Genomic DNA, 21,637 nt, shown 5'->3' on the forward strand with positions numbered 1-21,637 from the left:
CTTCCACTTTGGTCAGCTGAAGAACTGTTTCACATTCACAGCACCTGTGCACCGATTCTTTCTTTCTGTGGTTTCTGTGCCAAATAGCCTTCATGTGACACTCTTTTGGCACGTTTAGAACAACCAGCACAGAAATACTGAAGCCTTCTCAGGCCACCATGACTTCTGCCACAGGAATGCAGTTCATCTCTGCACTTGCGAGATGAACACCTACATATCAGTTTGCATCTGTCAGTCCTCTTTCAGTCTTAGCAGAGGCCAGGCCCTGCATACACCAGGGAAACCAAACATCTAATCCCCAGAGGTGGTGCCTCCAGGGTAAGGTTGGAGGCATATTGGTGATACAGTGTGGGAGAGCTTTCGTTTATCTCAGGTTCCAGAGCTATCAATCCAGCGCTGCGGTTGTGAGATGCAAAATCTTTAATTAACTTTTCCGCGCTTGCTACCAGTGCTGACGGAGGTGGGTGGATGTGATTGTCGCTCAAGGGAGGATTCTCCCCTCCCCCTTCTTTTGAATTCCCAGGCAATTAGTGCTCTGTATAGAGCAACATAAATAGAGTTCCTCAGACCTGGAGGGTTTCATTTGGTTTGGTTTTGTTTGGGGTGGTTTTGCCCTCCTACCCGTTCTCTCAAATACCAAGCAATTTATAGGCCACTTTGCATTTATTTCCACACTCTTTTGCATCTTAACTGACAACCTACACGCTTTTTTAATTAAAACTTTATTGGCTTTTCCATAAGTGATATACCTATTGTAAGTGAGCACAGTTGAGTACAGATAACATGTGGTTTGTTTAGCTATCTTGCAGGAGATTATTTCTGTTATCATTGTAAGTTGATTATTGTAATTATTGAAAGAGAGAGGGCTGAGAGAGTGAGCATACAGAAGGAAAATGGGGGGAATTAAAAGATAATAATAAAAGATAATAACAGTCTCGTTTGTTCTTATTTCTTTCTCTCGATAATGTACTGTACATGCTAAATTCCAGTTTAATGTTAGAGTTAGTCCCTCCTGTTGCTAGCACACCCCCATCAATAACACAAGGTCTTTAAACCCTAGATGCCTGCAATTAACTTCAATAGCAAAGAATGCCTGGGATTGTCTCTCCCCTTAGTACCGCCAGCTTTGCCAAAGCCACAGAATGCTTCTTTTCATCTCTCTATTCTGAATTTAGTTGAGTTTTTTAACACTCCTTTCTAGAAGTGTATGGCTTAAACATACATAACATTGAAGATAAGAATTACATGGAGGGGGGAGAAGAGAAAGATTATGCATTGCACCAGTAACCACACCATCCTGCCAGCCACTCTGAGGCCAGCATGTGGGATGGGAAGGCTGAAAACCCTTGAAGCCAGTTGCAACACAGGGTGAAACACAGTGCTACCTTGCTCCAGTCACAAAGGACCTATTTTCCAGAGGCACTGAACATCCCCCACTCCTGAGAAGTACAAAGCAATTTGAAGATGCTGGGCATCTCTGAAAGGCAAGTTCTAGCTATCCCAGATGAGGAGTCTTTTTTGTACACTTTAGATTGCAGCTGACCAATGCTTACACCGAGTGCTGGAGAAGGATACCAGAGAGCTGCCTTTTCCCCATCTTACCTTTTGCTGCAGTGGGACATGGAGAGACTCCCTCATAATTCAGAAAGTGCTGATAAGGTGATGTCTTAAAGATACTTCGGTCAAGACTACTAAACCTTTCGCAGACTAGAAATTTGCATTTGACTATGTGTCCTCTTAAAGCTTGAGGAGAGGGTATGGCACAATGAGATTATGCTCTTGAAGTGGTTGGGGAAAATCACTGTTTCCCACACCTTAGAATCACACAATCATTAAGGTTGGAAAAGACTTCTAAGATCATTTCATTCAACCATCAATCCACCCCCACCATGCCCACTATGTCCCTCAGTGCCACATCCACACAGCTCTGGAACACTTCCAGGGACAGTGACTTTGTGCCCAGGTAGGTCAGCAGAAAAGGGAAAAGCATTGGTCCCTGTGGGACAGCACCACAATTAGCCATGGGGCATATGTTCACATCTCTCCAAACCAGCTTTGTCCCACCAAATCATTCACTCCAGATGGCAGCCCCTCTCCTCATGGGGCCCGGCAAGGATTCACGGTCAACAGAGTCAAATGCTGCAGAGTGATCAGTATCTCTTTGCAGGAGATCTGTCCTCTTGCCCTCAAAATCAGCTTTGTTTAATGTCCTGGCCTGACTCCAGCAGGAGCTCCTGTGTCATTCCAGGAATACTGCAAGCAGCAAACCTTGCTCAGGTCGGGGGTCAGCACTGTAGGTCTTCAGCCATTCAAATGCTTCTCAGAAAATCCCCCCAGCAGACCAAGCCCCGTGAAAGTGACCTGAAAAATAAAACCCAAGAAATCAATGCTGTGCTCTTTACAATTTCTTTGCGGTAAATAAATACTGCATTACCTACACCATGCTCACATTAAAGGATTTTCTTCACTGCGGGCAAGTTACTCGCATCAGAATATTCAGTGCTTGCTTCCCCTCTTTGCCAGAGGACCTGATCTGTGATGTCTCATGAAACTTCAGAACGCACTGTAGCTCTCAGCTCCCTCACACAGAAAGGGAGAAGTAACAAGCTGTGTACCCTTGCCCACCTCTCAGGGAGAGGGAGAGCCACAGCCCGTGTTATTGCTTTGTAATGACACCTCTATTTATGATCACAAAACTTCTTGCCAAGGTTCCGATAGCGAGGAGAAACAGGCAGGGCAGTACTTTGAAGGTCAAAACAAAATGGGCAGACTGAGACAGTGCTTGCTGTTTGCTGTGGGGGCATAAGCCCCTTGAGAGCGTCTGTGAGCCACAAAAAGCAATAGGGATCAAAACACAGCTTTCATTTGAGGGGTAGAAATCTGGAGATCACACTGAAAATAAGGTAAAAAATGACCAATTTTGCCATACTTTTTATAGAAGTACCCCGTCCTGATGTGCGTGTGGGAGGCAAAGAAGCTAAAGGGAAAATATTTTTAAAGGGAAAATACTTTTAAATTAACTCAGCTTTCTCAAACCATTCCTAATACACAAACAAGCAAAGAGGAAAGCCGAACCGTCACTCAGTTTCTGGATGCCGGCTCACATCAACTTTTATTTTTCAGAATTGATTTGCTTGTTTGCATTGTTCGCCATTTTTATGTTTTTGCTCCTGAAAATACTGTAAAAACCAACTAATGGGGGTACAAAATGGGAAGTTTTATGTTCATTGCAGAAACTTGTATATGATGCAATTTGTTAAGATCCTCGCCGCTCCCACAGCAGCGTGTCAGGATTGTCTAACACCCAGCCCTTGAGTCACAGTTTTACGGCGCCGATTTACAGCGTTATAAGTTTAATATAGTGGTGCATTGTAAAAGGGCTATTTTTTTTAATTAATATTTTAGACCCCAAGGAAAATACCACGAAGGCGCATGGCAGGAGGAACGCTATAATTTACACAGCGCCTGGAGCACGGCCACGGAAAATCACTTCCTAGTGATGGATCAGGATGAGTCCCAGGCACTGCTCGGCTCTGCACGGCTCGATTCGACCCGGCTCGGCTTGGCTCGGCCCGGCTCGAGTGCCCGGAGCAGCGCTGCCCCCTGCCGGCCCGGCTCGGAGCCGCGGCTCCCGCTTCCAGCCCCGTGGGTCCCGTGGGCAGGGCTTGGCTGCTTCGGGGGCCCGATGGCCGTGGGCAAATACACGCGAGTGGGGCTGCACGCGGGTGGGGGGATGTAAGCAGCTCCTCCTCCCCCACGTGCCTTCGGGGTACTGAGCGAACGTCATTAGGAAGTAATAATTCAAAACAAGATTGCTCTCTCTCGCTAATGAAAGAAATTTCTGCCTCCCACCCGAGACTATGGCAAGGAGAGAATAACAAAAAAATTCCAGAGACAGACCATTAATTCCCTTTGCTAGTGTTAGCATCAAACTATAAACAAGTGCACAATTTAAGATGTGCCATCCTTCATGCAGGGGGCATATGACAAAAACCTCAGGCTCCAGAGTTCTTTCTAGTATGGCTGATGCTCCTGGGAAGAAGCTCTGCCACACACCTGGGCCACTTCTATGAAACCTTCACCTCCCCAGTGGAATCGTAGAATCATTAAAGTTGGAAAAGATCTCTAAGGTCACTTCGTCCAACCATCTTTACCACTAACCATATCCCTCAGGGCTACATCCACATGGTTCTTGAACACCTCCAGGGACGATGACTCCCTCACCTCCCTGGGCAGCCTGTTCCAATGCTTTATTACACTTCCTGATAAAAAAAATTTCCCAATATTCAACCTGAACTTCCTGAGCCTGACAGCTCTTCTCTGAGATACCTTGGAAAACCCGTGCGACTCCAGGACAAGCAGCAGCAATGCCTTTGAATCTGCCATTCTCCAGTGAGCCATTTTCCCATCAGACTACAGGAAATTAACAGAATTGCCTGCAAAACTGAGCTGTTATCTTACAGCAGAGGTGGCAATGCCAAAGTAAATTGCAAATGCAAATTTCCAACAAAGGAAAGAGACTTTGGTTCTCACTGCAGCCCTCTCCCATTGAATGCCCTATAGCCCCATCATCAGCACTGTCTGTTGTTGGAATCAGCTCCAGCTCTTTTCTCTTTGTCACCCTTCTCTATTATCCTAGAACATCAATTTGTTTAATTGTTTGTAATTAACTACTGATTATTGCGCACAGAAGTCCAAAGAGGATAATTAAAGACAGTTCTACCAACAGCAGTGGAAAGAAAGAGCCTGCTGTTGAAGAAGAGAGAGCAGTGCACAGCAAGCTCCTCTGCATGCACGTAGGTCCATGGCAGCAGCCTCGAAGCCCCAAGCAATTTCCTCAATAACTCCACCAAACGAGTTGGAGAAACCCTGCCTTCTGCCTTCTTCAGCAGCATCTCTTTTTAGACAGATTGTCAGTGGAAAACCTTTCAAGAAAATGTCTTGCTGTGAAATACATTTTTGTTGCTTGAAATAAAGGACATGGGCAAGTGCCGGAGCTGATAATACAAAGTGCCCACTCAGTCCTGTGTCAACACAGATCATTTTTAAACACAGTAATAGACAACATGGAGCCTGGAGGAAAAGCCTGAACGGAAGAAATGTACAAGTGATAAATTTAAACCTTGGAGGACAAAATGCTGAAAGCGGAGTTTTATTGAGGTAGAGGGTTTTTACCTCCTCGGTTACATCAAAAAGAATTGCGGGTCAATTAGAATGAAGAAAAGTCTTCCCAGTTGTATGTGCTACGCTGGCTCTAAACTCAGAGCCTCTCTCTTATGCCACCCATGAACAGGAACAGCCTGCAGCTGTGCAAAGGGAAAGAGAGTGAAGGAGTAGAGAAGGAAGTGTCTGGAGGGAGGACTGCTGTTTGTCTCTACAAACTTGTCAGATAGATAAAAATAGATAAGAGATAAAATATCTTTTCCACTTCCTAAATGAACCATGTGTTCAGGAGGATGAGTTCAGCAAATTCAGGAGATGAACTTGCTCCACCATAGGCAAGTTCGGGGCTCGGTACAGGGGCAGCTCAGGCAACATGGTTGTTTCTGCTGAAAAGAAGGGATATCCTGCCTTACCAAATTTGTATTTGTTCTCTCTCCTCTTCTCCCAGCCCTTGGGCCTCTCTTTTTCCTTGAGATAATTCCTATAGCTCAACAAATCCTACAGTGAACTATGCGAATCACTCACCCAGCAGGATATGATCCAATTTTCTGGGTTGTTTTTCTGCTATCTTGGGGATTTAAGGCCACTCAAGGTATGACACTGGTAAGGCAAGAAATAAAAGTCTTTCTCCAGAGGGTTGCCAAAGCTATGCCCAAGCCCAGTAAGATCAGTATTTTGCTAGAAACAGACCTTGAGTAAATCCTAACCTTGACCTGTATTTGGGTGCCTATCTCGTTTCCCTGATAAAACCAGCAATGCAGAAGTGAGCAAAAGAGAAGAATAAGAATAATAATTGAACTGCTTTGATTTTCAAAGAGAGGTTCAGGACAGCCCAGCTGTGAATATAATGAGCATTTTTTGCTTCCTCCGTAGAAGATCTGTAGGGGTCCCATTGATATAAAGATACGAGCTCAACAAACTGATAAGGCATGATTAGAGGAATGCTGCTATGGCAAAGTAAATTTTGAGACACAGACAGAAGGTTCTCCCTGGAAAAGGTAGAGCAAATTGCAAATTCTGTTGGTTTTGCTGAAATTTGTTTCTTGGCTTCATTTCATAAAGCTGAAGCCAAGGAACTGTGAACAGCTGGGATACCGGGGGCAGAGTGGAAGGGAGCGGGAATTCTGTGCAGGAGAAAATGCAAAAATTGAAATAGAATGAAGCTTAATACATGAAGGATGAACTCCGCTTTGACATTTTTAAAAATAATATCTCACACCCTTTAGACGTGATGCTAGATGCTGTAAGAAAATAGCCTTCCTCTGAAGCTCAGCATTTTAAAAGAAGTAAGGCTTATAATCCCATTGAATGTTTAAGTACTAACATGTTTAGCAGCTGTAAAAACCTAACTATAATGTATGGCTGTTTGTCCATTAAATCACATTATAGTGGGATGTATATTCTGCTTTACTCTCATGCCTGTCCTCAAAATCGGTATTTTCTCACTGAATGAGCCACTAGCACTGCACACATCTTGTTCAAGACCATGTATTTAGGGCTGGTCAAAAAGGATGTAAGAGACATCTTTGAAAGATCTGACCTCCTACCAGGCAGTTCAGCAAGACTTGAGCTGAGGTAAAAAAGAAACAGTTTTTCTTTTGTTAGAATTCAGGAAGCTAAGGGCAACTCCTGAAATACGCAGCTGTGGGACTCTCATCCGTGCCAGTGATGCAGCACTTTCCCCATAGGTTACTGCTTGATGCATCACGGTGCGATGGAAGGAGGGCTCTGGTCGTGGCTGGCAATGTTCTGAAGCCAACCAGGGTGCCCAGATTTCATTTACAAGCAATTTCTCCCTACTGAACTCCACTTGCTTTGTTCACAGAAGCATAGTATCACAGAGTATCCCGAGTTGGAATGGACCTACAAGGATCACTGAATCCAACTCCATCCAAAACCAATGTCTGAGAGCATTGTCCAAATGCTCCCTGAACTCCAGCAGTTTGGGGCCATGCCCGCTGCCCTGGGCAGCCTGTCCCATGCCTAACCACTCTCTGGTGCGGACACTGTCCTTAACCTTGCCTGACCCTCCCTTGACACAGCTCCATGCCATTCCCTGGGTCCTGTCTGTCACACAGAGCAGAGCTCAGCACTGCCCTTCTGCTCTCCTTGTGAGGAGCTGTACCCTGCCATGAGGCCTTCCCTCAGCCTCCTCTTCCAGTGAAGACTAATACATGTTTCATCAAAGTTCAGCTACTCATTGAGCCCATTCTTGCATAGACTGCTAAGCCCGGGCACCGCAGTATTTGGGATGCTAAAAAGCAGCTGCTTGAAGCCTCAAATCTTCAGGTCAAGCTTTTCATTTACCCTGATCACTGACAGGCTTTCATCCCATCCAGAAAAGCTGTTCTTGGTGCTTAGAAAGTCATCATCCCAGCCCAGTCTTCAGCCTCTCTGCTGAGCTTCATAGCTGGTTGACACTTTTATAGCTCTTTTCCCTGTGCCAGACTCATAACTGACAGTTCTCAGTATTCAAATCAATAAATGCTGCCCCAAAGTCGTGAGTTTTGTCCAAAAGTTGAAGACTCAAATAGACTACTTGGGGATGATTTCAATTTGCCTCAAACCCTACCTCCATACAAGCAGTTGGCCAGAGATTTGCTTTTTTAGACAGAACAAAAGTATAAAGGCATTAATTCCTTGTAATCACCTGGCTCCAGGAGACAGACCTGAAAGTCGACAGAGATCCAGTGAAATCCTGACCTGGCAGCACCCCAGCTCTGGGGCCTCTGAAGTGCTGCTGGGTAGAACCAGGCTTCATGGCTCATCAGGATGGAGGAAATACAAACTTCAGTATGCAACCATTGTAATGGAAGAATTATCTATTCTTTATCTCAGTAAGAGTGAGAGAGATTAAGCTTGGAAGCCTATTAGCTACCACTGAAACACCGTTGTTATCATTCACAGTTAATCGTCACACCCGGCTCTAACACACTTCATCCGAGCAGCTGACACTTGGGCTCTCAATGAAAGTTGGCCAAGTAGGAGAGAGGAGGAAATCGCCCATGTCTGCCACATGGGTCTGGCATCTTCTGCTCAGGGCAGTTTTCATTTCAAACAAACACCCCAATAGCAGGGTGGGAACTCCTGGTAGACTTTTCCAGATCCCTGCCTGATCACAGCTGGTCTTGACAGTATCTTTAAATGGGTACCATTTAAATGGGTACCATCCAACATGGGACTAACAGACACATTTAGGAAACCAGCCCCTGGTCAGAGATAATGCTTTTTAGGGTCTTTTTGGAAACTCCTGCCTGCCAGCTGTTAATGGATGGGGTTGAATTGCAGTCTGAATGTTAATGAGTTCATTATGAAGAGCATTTTATCTTGTGACAAAGGTGGATTTAACCGAGTTGAAAGGTTTCCCAGAGCAAATTTTGAAATGTCCTAATAATGCAATGAAAAGTCCATTAATGTATTTATTAATTACAATGCAGACACATTTCAGCAAGGCTGCTTCAGCAACCCACACGTGAATCTCCCAGCAGAGGAAGCTCATGAAGAAGTGCCCTTCAAACTGAAGATGGGCATGTGAGCATTCAATTCGGAGCACAAAAGAGTTCCTCATGGTTCTGGGCCTTACCGTTGGTCCACTACAGGAAAAAATCTCCAAATATACCTTCAAACATTTCACTTGAACAGAGCAAAGCAGAGGGTGGAAAAGCCCTGCACCAACATGTGGAATCCAAGGCCAGCAAAAACTATTAGACAGCACAGTATGACCTTCTAGAAGCCCTTAACGAAATGTTTCTTATCTCTTCTTCCAACTCTACTTCCACTCTGCTTTGTTTTGTGATGATTCTAGCTTTGATGTCCGTTTTGAGCTCCTGGTGCTTATCATCCAAATGTTTCAAAGCACCTGCTCAGCTGATCTGTCACCGATAAAGAACCAGAGCTGGACAAGTCCCTGTCTCATTTAGTTTTGCAGGTTAGGTCCAAATCTCACAGCTCCATAAGCATACCCATAGTTCCTCTGAGCTATTTTGTCAAGGCCTTTGCCTCTACCATGAATCCTCCAGCAAAAAGTGACAGTGAGGCCAATCTTTCTAGTGCCTGCTTTTAAGAACTAACACAACACAGATCACTTCTTATTTTCCACAGACCTTGGCTCAGATTCTTTAAGGTTCAGGTCAATCTCAAGGCTAAGAAGAATTCCTTGGTCTCAGGATTGATGCTGTCCTTTTGACCCTGACGGTCAGAGGCCTCTTCTGTCTTAGATTCTCTTGCCTGGTTTCCATTAAAGTTGTCCAAAGGATGTAGGGAGCATATTCATTGTTTTACAGCACTGTCAGGTAGAGGACATCTCTCTCTGTCTTTCAGCTTATGGTTTGGTTTAATAGTTGAGAGTGAATGACTGCAGGCTTTCTGAGAGTTTGCTGGAGTCAAGCTTTTGAACTCTTTCCTCTCCTAGGAACTAGCACTCTCAGAGGTGAGAAAAACAAGGCATGCAATTAACATAAAATTCTGGCACAATATCATGATTCACAGTATCACCCGGGTTTTCTTTTGTCCTCATCACCTCTGTCTCTTATTGAATGCTTATGTGCACAGAACTATGTTGTCAAGCTGTAATCCGCATCTCATTCAGCAAACACAGACCAGTTAAAAACAGCAACAAGAACAAAGCCAACAAACAAACAAGCAAAAAACATTTTCAACTCAGCTTTTTCACTGGCAGGAAAAATGTGATCTATCTCACTTCAACCAAAATCTCCAGTTAAACAACTCTACTTGCTGTTAAAGGAGTTGCACTGAACTATAGGAGGCACACTCCTTCATGTCAAATGGCTCATTAGTCACTTCAAAGTAGGGGTTTTAAAGGCTATTGCAGTTGAAAAAGGGAAGTAAATAGTCTTCTTCAACCCAGTTTCACTCCAAGCTCTCAGCTGCTTTGTAATTACCTTTACTATCTCCAGCAATCAAAGGGCATCTTTTGTCAAAATAAGAAAAAATACTTTCTCTGTCTGAGACTGCTAATAACCCTGAATTATTTCTCATAGCATCTTAGTAGCTATTGCTTTCCTTTTGGAATTGGAAGAGCTGATTGAAGGTGCTGCTGAGCAGCTTGTATCCGCTGATAAGAAACTGTGGTGGGGCAGTCAGAATCCACATCACTGGCCCTGACTTGCTTCCCATTCCTGCACACTCTGTCTCACCCGAAGGTACCATGAAGAGGTCATGAACTGCAAACGCATTTTGTGGCAATTTTCCAGATCTTATCAGGGACCTAGCAAGTATTAATGTTGTAACCAGAAGAAAAACAGCTGCATTTTGCTTTACCAACAGGAAAATCAGGAATATTGGTGGACTCATTTCATCCTTTCTCTACACTAAAGAAATTGCTTTGAACATGAAAAGGACTGTTCAGACAGTCTGACTCACATGTCATCACACAGGCAGGTAAGAGTGAACTTCAACATCATTACAGAAGGATACAATTAGAGGAGGTGACCCTATTTAACACAAATGTCCACAAACCTGTGAGAAGCAAAAGGGCTATGACAGATCTAGGAATGTCTTTTACACTGCTCCAGGCATAAATCACAGGAGCATTGGCTGATTTCATGAGGGAAACTAAAAGCACCTTGTTGTTTGTCATATGTGGCCAGAGAAGCACATAAAACCACAGAGTCATTTGCATTACTAACTGAATCCTGAACATGGTGTGTTTTTTCTAGAAAACGCAAATAATAGAAATTAATTTGTCAGACCAAGTTTAGGGCCCAGCCTGTTCCACAGCAAAGCATGAAAAAATGTGGTTGAAATAATTATTCTTGATTTATGCAATCATTCTTTTCATTTCTGAAGGCTAATGGAGTGAAAACATACTTTCCAGACCTTTGCTAATGACAGAGTCAGAAATAATGATCAGGGACCCTTATGTTCTTTTCATAATGAGGAAAGCAACATGAAATGATAGGGATGCAAGTCCTCAACAATAATTTGTTCTTTTTTTAAAAGGCAAATGGAGCATTCAGACAAGTTCCTTAGGTTAATGGAGCCACAAATAAGCTTTGGGGCAAACATTTTTCATAGGTAGTGCAACACGAACAATGTCTTCTCTGGAGGACAGAAATATTTATAGATGTTGAGGTTTCATCAACATGGAGAGACAAAGCAGCCCCTCAGGGTGTGGAAGCACTGTGTGCCCAGTCTGGGTATCAGGACCAGCCTGCCAGATCCCTGTCAAGAAGAAACAATCCAGTGACTCCCACCTTGCTGATGGTGGCAGGATGGACTCATTGTGCCCAAGAGATGCCTCCAGAGGAGACCCAAGTAGCAGCTCAGGCAGTTTTACCCCAAAACTATTGGAAAACACAGGGTGTCATCCACAATACATTCAGCTGGTGATCAGTTAGCTGATGATCAGATTGGATATGTATGACATCTGCTACAAAAAAAGTAAAATAAAATAAAATAAAACAAAGCAAAACAAAACAAAATAAAATAAAATAAAATAAAATAATAGAAAAGGAAGGAGAATCAAGAGCCTGGGAAGACTGGCTTGTGCCTTGCAAGGTACTTTTTGCTAAAGGAGACTTGTACCTGTTGCCTTCCTACAAGCTGGTGAAGACAGCAGCAGAATGGAAACCCCCTAACCTTAGGATGGTAGTTCAGATCCAGGTCTCCAGAGGGATTTATTTTTTCACTACATCACAGCATGAAGCAGGTTCATGTTTTCCTCCTGATTCTTTTCATACTCATCAGTTCTCCTGTAAAAAGATCTGGCACAGCAACCACATGCTGGGGACTTTTAGACAGAGAGACTTCAACTCTTTTGTCACTACCACGTAGATTTACACCACTGCTTTTACTTCTGGTGTTACAGTCAGACTTAGGTATGATATCTGTCACACCGTCCTGAGTCACTGCTCTCTAAGGAAACACAGGAGAAAATACAATTGCTTCCTCCTCTCTTACCAAAGCCCATCCCATGGGAATTGTCACAGTCCCTCCCAGGCTGCTGGTTCGGATAGCTAAAAATCCAAATGCTGGTACATAGATATCACTAATTACTCAGAAGTAGGAAGCAGTTCATAATCCACCAAATAAGTTCTAAAAGATACACACAACTAGTACACTTAACAGTACTTCATTCCTTTCAATATGAGATCACCACAGGCAAAAAAAAAAAAAAAAAAAAAAAATCAACAACCACTAAGATATTTATATTACTGTATATAATTTGAAGCAGTTTTCTGGAAGGAAACAGACAACAATTCACATATGCATTGGTTGCTTTCTCAAAGTCTGTGCAACAGCTATGCATTTTAAAGAAATTCAAATGCATTAACAAATTTCAGAAATTGGTTTGATTCTCAATCTTTATTTTAATAAAGCTAACTGATTTCTTAGGCTGCAGTCTCACCAGCTGACACAAACCCAAGGGCCAGAGCTTTGTCAGTGTATTCATGTGCTGGGAAGAACCTTATAGTGATGGAGGAAAAGTGCCTCATCCTGCAAACCAGGACTGGAGCCCAGCACCTGAGTGATATTTGCCTGGTACAGTCATCCATCAAAATAGATGTGAAAACAATGTCCTAAAAATCTGTGACCATAAAAGATTCCATAAGGTTTGTCTGGACAAGTGCTGTTTGTTTATAATGGGGAAAAAAAAAAAATCCCTACAAAAACTGAGCATTCTATCAATGGATCCAATCTCCAAATGTACAACTTCTCCCTCCCTTAACAGTTTTTGTGGTTATTTTTCTTCCACTGGAAAATCAAGGTATTCCTAGTATTCAACAGATTCTCCTTCTATTACCTTTACGTTGTTCTGTAGAAATGTGAGTCTTTGATACTGCAGAACTAACACCTGCTGGAGAAATTCTGATACTATGTCTTTCTCTCCCTCTGGCCAAGAGGGTATGAGATGCTAATCATCCTTCAAACCTCACAGCATGAAGATGGACTCCTGAGAGTCTATTAATGAAGACCCAGCTGCAGTAAGCTGGACTTGTCGTTTGGACAGATGGTATAAGAATGCCCAAATAATGAACTGGGAAGGGCAGTTGTCCAAGAAAGTACTTCAAGAAACTTCAACTGCACATCTGACTGTGTGTAATTTATCAGCCAAAACATGAATCTTTAGTCACGAGCAGAGCTTGGTGAAGATATAAGTCACTTAGATTAGCTTGCCCCTGGGCAGAAAAAGCACATAAGGAAAAGGGTATCAGTAGCAGAGTGACAAATGACGAGCATACAGTAGGTCTCAACAGTCATCTACACCCCCGTTAAGTCTGATTCACTGCTACAACACTGTCAGCCTCACCTGTAAGAGACTAGCACTGACATACACAACCAGTGAAAACCTGGCAACCTGGCAAAGACCGCTGGCAAAACCATCCGTGGTAAGATCCTAACGTATCACCCTCATCTAACAGATATTTCAAGGGGAAGAAAAAAAAAGAAAGGAAAAAGTTATGTTAGGGTTGTAATGAGTAAGAGTTGCCTGTATAAGAACAGCTCGTTGTTCCAGGAATTCAGGTAGATGACTCGGCATTTGGCAATTAAACATTAAAAAGTGTTTCACTGAGACAGGCACTGTGCCATCCTATCACTCTGCGCAACCACTCTGTTCCCATCTTTATTCACTACTCCATTAGTTTGTGTGTCATTCTCAGATTCTATCAGCAGCAGTTTTATATTTATTTCCAGATCATGGATAGAGAAATTGAAATAAAACTGGACACAAGCTATTTTATAAAAACCTTGCTCCCATCACTCAGCATGCTCTCCCTCTTTTGACTCAAGCCAATACGTTGTGCTGGGCTACACATTGCTGAACACATTGCAAAAGCATATTACCTCTCAGCAGTCGCTGTTGATAGCCAAATTTGTAAACAGAAAAAATTGAAGTTGTTCTTTTTAGTAAGCCCTACCTCCTTGAAAGCTATGTTACCTGGTATTAATTGTATTTCTAGCTAGCAGCCAAGTCTCATACTCTCCTGTGCATTATTTTGATAGGCACTGACATCAAGTTGCTCAGCATATAATTATCCTAAAAACCGTCACACTCTTCTGTAATACTGGCAAAACCTAAGACCTTTGTGGTCCTCTGTAGTAACACCAGCAATTCCAGGTTCATTAAAGCCAGACGTTTCCTGAGCCAACTCTCTTAAGACTCTTAGGTTTATGTTATCCTAATAGATGATGTTTAACAGACTCTTTAGTTAACTCTTCATGGAAGTAATGACCCTTATCCAGGTCCATATGCTGTAGCTTTTAAAATACAGAGTAGAAATCATGACATAATGCTCTTGATTCCCTGGCTTCATTATAATATCTTTAATTATTGCTACCTGATAAAGCCAGAGTTCCTACTGTTCCCAAGCCTATGAAAGCCCTCATTGCCTTTACTTATCTTGCATTTCTGCACTGTGTTTTGCTGTCACCCTCTCCAGCAATCCCTTTTCATGCGCGTAGTGGAGAAGGAGCACAAAGAACATCATAGAATCATAAGGTTGGAAAGGACCTGCAAGATCATCTAGTCCAGTCATCCTGCCATTACCCTTGCTACCACAAGCACTAAACCAGATCTTGTAGCGCCTCATCCAGACACCTCTTGAACACTGCCAGGGATGGCGACTCCACCACCTCCCTGGGCAGCCATTCCAGTGCCTGACCACCCTCTGAGAGAAAAAGTTCTTCCTTATGTCTAACCTAAACCTCCTCTGGTACAACTTGTGGCCATTTCCTCGGGTCCCATAGGAGGATCCAGGTCTCCTAATAACTACCTAGTGATTTGGAGGCTTTCACATAATTCACCTAAAGGTTAACAGGGCCAAAAGCACTGCCTGCTATTAGGGGAAAACTGCATGAAGAATAAAATTTGTTCCCCTCCTAAAAGTCCCCAGCCTGCTGTACAGTACTCATTTTCCTGACCTTTTTGTGAAAGGGAAGGCAAGAGTTGGCACAGAGCCTATAACAAAGGTAGGGGCAGAAGTCATGTCTCTAAACTACTAATTTTGTGTATTTTCCCCATTTTACTCCATCTTTTTTTCCACATTACCTGCCCCATGTTGTCTGCGTTGCCACACACACAACTGAAGTAAAAGCCTCACACTCAGAAAAAATACCTACTATGAGGAGAAGCTTGTTATAGTAATAACACATTCACTGCACACACACCACATTCTAATAACTATGGTTGTGCAGAGAAATCCTCTTAAACCAAAGAAATACCACAACGAATAATGAGAATGTTCAACAAAACTCTCTGAAGCAAACAGGGAATGAAGGGATTGTTTGACCTTTTAATACTGTAAATATATCTGCAGTGCCCAAGGAATGGCTGCATCCCACAGCCTCCTGAACAAACCCTGGCCCTCCTAATAACACTGTTTTCGGGCACGTCTCTGAAACAGCTACACGACTCCTCTGAGAAGCAGGGCTATACGGAGCAGCACTTTTCCAAGTGCAGGTTTGTTGGGATTGTTTGTTTTGGTTTGTTTGGGTTTTTTTTGTCCTGCTGGAATTCTTCCCATTGAATAAGCCAGGCCATCACTTTTGGGTGGTGCTCTGTGGAGCCCAAAGTTGAACTCAATGATACTTATGGGACCATTCCAACTTGGAACGTTCTGTTATGCTATGATGAGGTGGAGCACCTATTTCCCTTCTGAGTTTGCCTTTCTTCCCAGCTGCCCGCAGAGGCTGAGCTTCTTCAGAGCTACACCAGCAGTTAGTGCTGAACTCAATAACAGATCAATAGAGTTAGGTAGTAGCAGGATCCCAGCTATCCACATGTGTAGCCAAAGTCTGCTTTGTCAGTCACAACATCCTGAAGAACCAGTTGCAATGAAACACATTCCACCAGACAAGCCATACTCCACTGGGAGAAGCAGGATTAATGGCCTGATCTGAGAGGTCTCACATTCCTGAAGGTGACAGAAGCTGTGAGAGGCAGGAGGAATTTTGATGAGTGCCTGGGGCACTCAGCACCTCCGCTGGCTGACAAGGGAAGCTATCCATGCGGGGGTTTAATCCATGCAGAAGAGGTTGCAGAAAGAAGGCTTCTCATTGTCTGATATTGGGGGTGAGCTTGTACACCCCCAAAAGCACTTTCTCTGAGCTTCCAGATGGCAAAAATAGGCATAAAGCATAAAGTTACCTGCTTCATGAAACCATGAACAGGGCAAAGATCATGCAGTTAATTCTGTTCCAGCTATCCCCCAGACTGCAAGGAAAATAGCAGTGAAGCTGCCTTACTCTGCAGCAGGGCTAATTTGCTGGGTCCAGAAAGATCTATTGGATCTCTGGGAGCTGAGTGTTATCTGCATAGGGCCACACTGTGCCATGAAGACTCACCAGCTTGTTAAGAGGTGTCACTGCACAGACCTGGGTCAGATTTCCAAACAGGTTTGTGAGCCTCTACTCCCAGGTACGAGTACTGATCTGTTTGGCAAATCAGCCCCTAAGCTCTTGAAATCTGCCCTTTCTCATGTTCTTTCAATTACTACCGATCTCATTTAAAAGCCTGGTAGTGCTAAGGGATGGCGTGATCAGCACTGTAATAGGAATAGGTTTTTGGAGTCTGCAGAGCTACCTCTGGTCAGAATATATTACCCGTTCTTCCCTGAAAATAACATTAAGAACGGGAAGAAAATAGAGTTTAGCATGATGCCCACAGAAAACAAAATTGTTTCACTGATCTCTCAGAATTTGCTGTGTTAAGAGGAAAGTCATGACTTGTTCAGACTGATAAAATGCTTTTGACCAAACATGGCACAGAGAAAATACAGAAATTAAGACATCACTAGGGAAGGGGTAAAATATATTTTGGATGAGACATTACAGAAGAGGAAAGTCCAAAGAAATGCATTATTAAACAGCCTAATTTTCACCTTAGCAAACATCATAAGCCTCAAGGCTTCATCCAGGATCCCACACTGTTTAATTTACTCATGTTTGTGAATGGTCTCAAAAGGGATTCAGCTGAAGTAACAAAAACAGCACCAGACCAATTTTGTAGATGGGTGAGATCAGGAAGATCTTGGACAAAGAGATGACTGGTCAATGCAAAACAGCAACGCTGAAACACTGGGTGAGAGATGGGAATTTCAGATGCCATCAAAGGGCTGTGCATTATGGTGTATCTGCCTTGGCCTCAGCCCTGCAGCATGCTCCTCCTATACCTGTGAAAAGCATCTCACAATCAGTGCTCCTAAATTGTTGTACAGCTCATCTCCATGGCAGGACGTGCCCAGTGTTTCTGGTGCAGAATGCCACCATAGTGCCCCTACAGCAGGGCAACACCTCCCCTGCCCACCTCCCTCTTCCCCATGGCTCACAGTGCGGGTTCATGCTGGAAGGTCCTCCTCCGCATTTCACGCATATACACACAGGTCTCTTGGGTGCTCCTTAGCCCCTGTCCCAGCCCAGAGCACCAAGAAGGAGAGAGGAGAAGAAAAGAGGGAATAGGAGGAAAGAGAAAGATTGCAATTTTATAAGAAGGAGAAGAAGAAAGGACATAGAGCAAGGCGGAGGAGTGGTAAACAGATGGGACTAGGGAGAGGATGCTGTACAACAGGTGGTATGGAGATATAATGTAGGTAACACTACGACATAATTCAGGACATCATCATAGATATATTCATATACACTATGTGCACAAATGATAGTGGAGAGCCAAACTGAGTTAGAAATAAATAAAAAAAAAAAAGAAGTGTTTGAGCTATTCTATGTAAGCACCGTAGACCAAGCTGAACTGACACACATAACATCTCTTCATAGGCTCTAAAGTGTTCCTAAGATGTTCCTTAGAGTTACTGCATGAGATAAATACGGTTATGACTAGCAAAAAAAAAAAAATCATATTCAAGGAAGATACTAAGAAGGCATTCTAGGAAAAGAGCAGGAGATGAGAAAAACAGCCAGGGTTTCAGCTAACAATAGAAGATTTGTAGATAAAGGGGAGCCAAAGGAGATGCCAAACAAAGAGGGAGACTGCAAATGCATTTTCCACTGATAATCTTTACATGTACAAAATGTCTTTGGGGAGGCTGTGCTAACAAACAGGGCAAGGGGAAGGGTTAGGTGTTGGGAGAGAGGCAAGAGCTGCTGCATCTAGTTGGATGGGTGCTGGAAAGAGGCTGGCAAGGAACAGACTGCAAAAATAGTTCTGCTGTGAGAACTTGCTCATCCTAACTACGACTAGAAAAGCTGAAACAAAAGCAGCTGAGGTCTGCAGCCTGGATTAAGGTCTGGGGTAGGGTTAGGAGTGGTGCAAAGCCTCTCTCTGTTTCCAAGATAACAAAGTGATGCTAAGGCTGCAGAAAGAACATATCCCTGAGACTTTTTTTCCACACTGTGATGGAAGAAATGTGTCATCTTTAGAGTATACTGTTTATTCCCATTCCTTTCTTCAAAAGGTTTGTAACAGGGACACACAGAGAAGAATAATCACAGGGAAATAACCACAGATACAAAGGAACATTAAATACTTCCTGCAAAGAGGCATTTAAACCTATGTATGCATTGCTGTAGCAGACCAAGGACATAGAAAGATTCAAAATGAAAATGTATTTGTGTGGGAATAACATTAGTTTCCAGAGTCATGGGAGTTAATGATAACACCAATTTTCAGAGTGTATTAAATACTGTACTGCAAGGTTTAATCCAAGCTCGAACTATTTAGGGATCAGGATGAGATCTAATGGGGCTTGAGAACAAGGCTGAAAGGATTGATTACCCTGCATCTGCCTGCTGTGAGGTTCTTACATCTTCCTCTGAAGCAGGTGGTGCCGTCCAGGGTCAGAGGCAGGATGCGGGACTGGAAGGCACCCTGGATTAGCTTGTTTGTTCTCCCTCTGCCTGGGCTGTGAGCTATGCAAAGGTTTTATGCCTGTAATCCACAGCTCTCCTTGAGGAGCACAGAGGGCCTCTGAAATGCTAAACAATCCGGGGAAAGAAGCTTACCTGAAGCTATGAGTAAACCCAGCAGTCAAACCTCTGGCACAGATTTTGGCTTCTTCCTCTTCTATTTAGCTCAAGGTTTGAACGTCTTTGTTTTCAGCCCTGTATCTGAAAGATAAAGGAATTAGCGGGATTTCTTTAATCTTTGTGTTCTCCCAGATAAGTGTATTAAAGGAATTCTGTAGGCTACGGAAATATTTATTTTGAATTAAAATTAAAGCTGCACCATGCTGTGTTTTATTGTATGCCAGTGTAGGACACAGCTGAGTCATGCAGTCTCCTATACCCTGGCTGCAGCAACATCATTCCTCTTGCCCAGACCCAGATAAAGGAAATAAAAATGCTTTCTGTTCAGCAAAATCCAGTTTATATCTGTTGTGGCAAAGAAAACACGAGGTCCAAGAAGTCTCCTTAAATTTGTATTTTTGTTTTCAAAATCTCATGGGGAAATTGATTTTGGCTTTCAAACAGCAAAGAACCAGAAGTGTAACCTAGGGCACTGTGGAGCCACATGCCCAGTTATTGACAGAGGAGACCAATAATTGTATTTCTCTGTAAACTTCTTATAGAGAACATAAAAATATTTCAATTGTTTTTATCCATGTTCTTTAGCTATGGTTTCCTCTTATTTAACTGGAAGGGAGGTTGCTGTTACCTTCTACCTAAAATAAAGAAGAAAATAGAAGAGGTGATGGTTTAAATTCAATTAGGAGACAGATTCTTCCTCTCTGCAATCAGAGCTGGTGCTAGTGTCTGCAACTTCCACAGAATCACAGAACAGCCCAGGTTAGAAAAGGCCTCAGAAGTTCATCGTGTCAAAACTTTTGCGGAAAAAGCGAGCTTGGATGAGATCATTTCCTTCAAAGAACATAGTGCTCAGAAAAGATCCAGCCCACAACGTGCTCTAAACCTCAGAAGCAAAGATTTGTGAATGGATTGGATGCATTTCTCAGGGACGAGGCTCCTGTTCAGAGGGACAAAGGGGAATGCGGGAGCTCTTCCTGAGCACAGTTGCCCAATGAACAGCATAACTCCAGCGCCAGCTAAACTACTTACTTACACCCAAGCAACACTATCATAGCTTTCAGTAGACCTCCTTTATTCCTAGCCCAGGCTCATCTGGTCAACGCTCAGGGAAATGCATTTCCATTAAATCTTTCTCACAAGAACAGCATTCAAGTACAGCACCCTGATACTGACTCAGGTCCTTTTGCACAATATCTCTACTCTCTTTATGCCTCAGTTTCTCCTACCCCATTTGTTTTTCCTCTCTCTTCCTTCTGCCTTCAGTAAGCTCTCTGGATTCAAGCACTTACCTCAGGCCAATTTTTTTTATTATTATTTCAAAGCTGGATTACTGCGTTAACTCCCTCTTCCCATTTTTCTACCACTTATCTCAATGCTGTCTGACTGTGAGGATGTAACACAGCAACAAAGAAACAGGAAAAAGACAAGGGATTAAAGTATAAATGGACCTAAATACTTAATAGCTGCAAGGAAGAAAAGTGTGACCTACATTAATCAGAGGCAAAATAACAATAGGCTTCAGCTGGTTGTGTACCTAACTTTTTTTTTTTTTTTTTTTTTTTTTAACTTTTTTTTCCTCTAAGAGGCCACATAGCAAGAAAAATGCTTGAATGTTTCATTTGAATTTGAATTCAGACATAATTTGGAACTTTTCCACACTTTGGAAACAATCTGACAGCATTTGAGGTTAAAAAAAAAAAAAAGTAGAATTCAGTTATCTCTTTTATGAGGACTGGCCTTTCACGTAGGAGACAGCAAAGAGTTGCAGATTTAATCCTTCTCTGTGAAAATTACTGGGATTGCTGTTTAATTCCACTATGAGAACCTTTGTTGCCAGCTCTTGCAACTTTCCCCATGTGCCTCTCAAACTGCAGCTTAAAGCTTCAAGCTCTGCAGTCAAGAGATGGTATGAGTCTTTTCTTCCATGTAAGAGAGGCTCAGAAATCAGGGAAAACAACAACAAAAAACCCCAAAACCCTCTTTCATCTTTTTTGACTTCCAGTTCTTAAGACCACAGGCCAAAGGGATGGCATACCAAATTTCATCTTGACACACAAAGCTACTGTAAGTATTCAGATCTCAAGGATGTTGGCTGCATCCTCGCATTTCCCATTGCAGCTCCTTCTGGGAAGAAAGAGAAAACACAGATGTCCAGTGCAGAGAGCTGGGCATGTGCCATCCATTCCCTTATGGAAAGACTCTCTCTGCTGATGCTTCTTGCCCAGCCCAAAACAGTGCATCTTTCTAGGGTCCCTAAGCCTGAAGCAGTGAACAGTTGGAATGATGCATTGATATCTTTAGCCTAAACCGTTTTTGCTTCCCCCTTGGAAACATTATGACTTAACTCGCTGACTGTACTCTTGCCCTAGCAGCCTCTCAAGCACTGAGCTGGATTGGGTTTCCTTTAACAAATCAGCCTCCTAGCTCCCATTTTAACATTAATTGATTGGAGATGCTTTTAACTGTTCCTTTTGGGTGTATTAATTTTTTACAGATTGAATTTGGTTTGATGAGGCAGGAAACATGAAACTAT

At 43.0% G+C, this 21,637-nt stretch overlaps 1 long non-coding RNA gene across 3 annotated transcripts in view; it reads right to left on the reverse strand.

Moving 5' to 3' along the window:
* Positions 1 to 1,926: 1,926 nt before the first annotated feature.
* LOC122160812 overlaps positions 1,927 to 21,637 on the reverse strand; it is a 60,489-nt gene continuing 40,778 nt past the window's right edge. For all 3 annotated transcript variants that reach the window (XR_006168953.1, XR_006168954.1, XR_006168952.1), the window contains 2 exons: positions 19,081 to 19,185; positions 1,927 to 2,361 (listed from right to left, as the gene is read on the reverse strand). This is a non-coding gene — a long non-coding RNA (uncharacterized LOC122160812). The remainder of the gene's footprint in view (positions 2,362 to 19,080; positions 19,186 to 21,637) is intronic.

This window comes from Centrocercus urophasianus, unplaced genomic scaffold (assembly GCF_019232065.1).
Source record: "Centrocercus urophasianus isolate 14NV4802_14NV808 unplaced genomic scaffold, USGS_Curo_1.0 seq_10, whole genome shotgun sequence".
Taxonomy (NCBI): Eukaryota; Metazoa; Chordata; class Aves; order Galliformes; family Phasianidae; genus Centrocercus; species Centrocercus urophasianus.